This window comes from Megascapheus bottae, unplaced genomic scaffold (genome assembly GCF_031878675.1).
Source record: "Megascapheus bottae isolate mThoBot1 unplaced genomic scaffold, mThoBot2.hap1 HAP1_SCAFFOLD_175, whole genome shotgun sequence".
Taxonomy (NCBI): Eukaryota; Metazoa; Chordata; class Mammalia; order Rodentia; family Geomyidae; genus Megascapheus; species Megascapheus bottae.
In genome coordinates this window covers 39,047-42,639 of record NW_028327604.1, presented here as the reverse complement: position 1 = coordinate 42,639, position 3,593 = coordinate 39,047, and the positions used below count along the sequence as shown (strand labels likewise).

The 3,593-nt window shown below is 44.2% G+C and overlaps 1 pseudogene; it reads right to left on the bottom strand.

Moving 5' to 3' along the window:
• Window positions 1-2,157: 2,157 nt before the first annotated feature.
• On the bottom strand, window positions 2,158-2,256 carry LOC150039577 (U6 spliceosomal RNA; annotated as a pseudogene).
• Window positions 2,257-3,593: the final 1,337 nt, after the last annotated feature.

The following is a 3,593-nucleotide window of genomic DNA, read 5'->3' as shown; positions in this document are numbered from 1 at the left end:
CTGTTCTGGAGGTTGAAAGTAACATTCTCAGGAGGATCAATATCTATCTTCCTTCACTTCTTTCCCTTTCTCCATTTTTCTGAAGATAGCTTTACCACACAATTAAGACATGCTTTTGTTAAACTTAATTCTGGTAGTAAAGGAAAAAATGAGGAGTGAAGGAAGTTACAAAATGGTTGGATGGAGCCAGTCCTGGTGGATCACAATTATAATCCTAGCTACTCAGGAGGCTGACATCTGAAGATCAAGGTTCAAGTTCAGCCCAGGTACAAAAGAACCTGAGACTTTTTTTAACTTTACTTTTCGTTGTCGGGGTAATGTATAGAGGGTTACAGTTACATTCGCCATGTTGTAGGTGCATTAATTCTCACACATTTACATCCTGAGACACCTATATCCAATTAACCTCTAGAAAACTGGAAGTGTGGCTTGGCTCAAGGGTACGGTGGTAGCCTTAACCTGATGAGCTCAGGGACAACACCCAGGGTGAGTTTAAGCCCCATGACCCATAAAAATAAATAAATAAGAAGCTAATAGTAGAAGTAGGCCTTGATCCAGGTGCTGTTGGCTCATGCCTGTAATCCTAGCTACTATGGAGACCGAGATACGAGAATCAGGGTTCAAAGCCAGCCTCGGCACTAAAGACATCCTGGTCCTGGAGTTGAGGAGCAGGGGGCAAGGCAAAAGACACTGGACCTTCTCATGGGCACTGAACCATGAGGCATCCCCAGCCCAGGGAAGCCCAAAGCTGTGGCTGGGGTTAGTTTCCATTCCCTTTTGTCCCCCACCTATTGCTGACTATTGCTCAGCCTGTTTCTAGAGTGATATGGAATGGCTATCCTGATGACTGACCTGTCCTATTGGGAAATTGATTTATTAGATAAATGAAATATTTTAAATTAATTTTTTTGCCAGTATTGGGTATTGAATTTAGGGCCTGAGCACTGTCCTTGAGCTTTCTCAAGGCTAGAGCTCCACCACTTCAGCCACAGTACCATTTCTGCTTTTTTTTGGTGTGTATGTGGTACCAAGAAATTGAACCCAGGTCTTCATTTGTACAGGGCAAGGACTTTACCTCTAGTAAAAAAGTACTGGCCTTGCCTTTTCTTCAATAATTTCTTCAGCTGATTACTGAGTAGCTAGAATTGCAGTGTGAGTCATCACTCCTGGCTGGGATGGATCTCTCGTCTCCCTCATATCTAAGATCATGTGCTTCTCTCTTAAAGGCTTATTATGATTTTTTGTCATGTCTGGGGCTTGACTCTGGGTGTGGTCACAGTCCCTGAGCTCGTCAGCTCAAGACACTCATCCTATCCTTGAGCCACAGTGCCATCTCTACATTTCTAGTGGTTAATTGGAGATAAGAATTTCATGGCCTTTAGTGCCCAGGCTGGCTTTGAACTATGATCGTCAGTTCTCAGTGTCCTGAGTAGCTAGAATTATAGGTGTGAGCTATCAGGCCCAGCTTATTATGATTTTTGATGGTCCTTTACACACAACATTATCATGAAATATTGGGGAAGAAACTTTCATACATGATATTCAGTCCTTGAGTACATGGTTTCTCAATGGGTCTTTTTGCAAACCTAACCTATTCCACATGAAAATGGAGGACATAGAGCATATTTGAATATATCGACTTGAAATTCACAGCAAATATAATTATACAAACTAACAATTTCCTTCCTTAAAAGCAAATTCCATGGGCAGGGAATTTGGCCTAGTGTTTGAGTGCTTGCCTAGCATGCACGAAGACCCAGGTTTGATTCCTCGGTACCATATACATAGAAAAAAGCTGGATGTGGTGCTGTGGCTCAAGTGGTAGAGCTCTAGCCTTGAGAAGTCAAAGGACAGTGCTCAGGCCCTGAGCTCAAACCCAGGACTGGCCAAAAAAAAAACAAGCAGATCAGGCAAAAACTGAGATGCTTTCAAGACCATCTGTTCACTGTAATTTTCATTGTTCAAGGTAACATTTTGGATATATTTTTAAAATATATTACTTCACAAGCATTGCTACCTTTCTCATGGTTTTTGTCCCCATTTCCTACCCCCACCCCTCCTAATCATCTTGTGGTCCTCCCTTCCCTATTCTATTCCAAAGAAACAATGATATATATATATATATACATATATATATATATACACACACACACACACACAAATATGGAATGCTTCACGAATTTGGATGTCATCCTTGCATAGGAGCCATGGCAATCTTCCCTGTATCGTTCATTTTGGATATATTTATTCCTAAATGTTTTACTGTTTATACTCATGTAAACAGATTTGATTCCTGACATTATTTCTAAATTGTAAATTTCTCACATATGTCCACTTAACTTTTATCTAATTATTATATCCCATTATTTCATACTGAACTGTTATTGGCAAGGAGTTTCTAAATCAAAGATAAGGTTAGCTTTGGGAGCCACTGGCGATTGCCTGTCATCCTAGCTCCTCAGGGTGTTAGGTGCTTAGGTTCCACCCTGGCAGAGGTAGAGGCTGCTGGAGCACAGTCTCCAGCAAGGCCCCACAGGCTCCAAGTTTCCACTGAATCAGCGCTGCGAGGGGGAGTCCCACCCCCAACACCAGTGTTGGGCACCATGGAGCCACCAGTCTTGTGGTGCCCTCTTATACACTTTTGCTAGCAAACATCTGTATCCGTGGAGATCTGCTTTCTTGTGGAGCTTTCCGGTCTCTCTGGTACAATCTGCTGGTTTCAACATTAGATCTCCCCGCTCCAGCATCAATGGTGCATCCCCACTCCTCTGTTGGTCCCTCCACACCAACATGGTGGTTAGAAAGTGGCAGGGGTGGGTTGGGTGGTCGTCTACTGGTGTGCACTGGGAGCTGGTATGCAGAGTTCACTTGGCCCTGGACCCTGGGAACTCAGGATCAGATCCTGGCCTCCTCTGCTGCTGATGCTGCAGCAACGAATCCATCTCCTCTGGCTTTGCAGATACTGCTGTAGCCTCGCTGGTACCCAGCTTCCCGGGTCTGGGGCTCCTTACATTCTTTGGCATGGGACTGAGGAAGCAAAGACCTGCTTTACCCCAGTATCTCAGTATCCTCGGCCCTGAAAAGATGTCCACGCTTTCACCACTGCACACTGTTCCACCTACGTCCCATGAGTTTCTTGCTTTCGAAATGCTAGGTCTTGTGTACACACACCCATGTGTAAACCTGAGTGCAATCAGTGCCCACTGTCCTGTGACACATGTCTGCATTGCCTACCAGCGTTGTGGGGAATCCACATTACTATGGATGACACAAAAGTTATTCAAAACTGGCAGTGGTAACACATGCCTGTAATCCTAGCTGCAAGGAGACTTCAGATCTGAGATGTGGCAGGAGAGTCTTTGAGACATTTTTTTATTTTGCTCGTTCTGGGCTTTGAACTTAAAGCCTGAGCACAGGCCTTGGACTGTTCCCTTAGCTCTTTAGCTCAAGGATACTGCCCTACCCTTGGACGCACAGCCCCATTTCTCATTTTCTAGTGATTAACTGGAGATAAGTGTCTCTCCTTCTTGTGCCAGGAGTTTGGCTTAGTGGTAAGAGGCTTGCCAATCATACACGAAGACCAAGGTTCTATT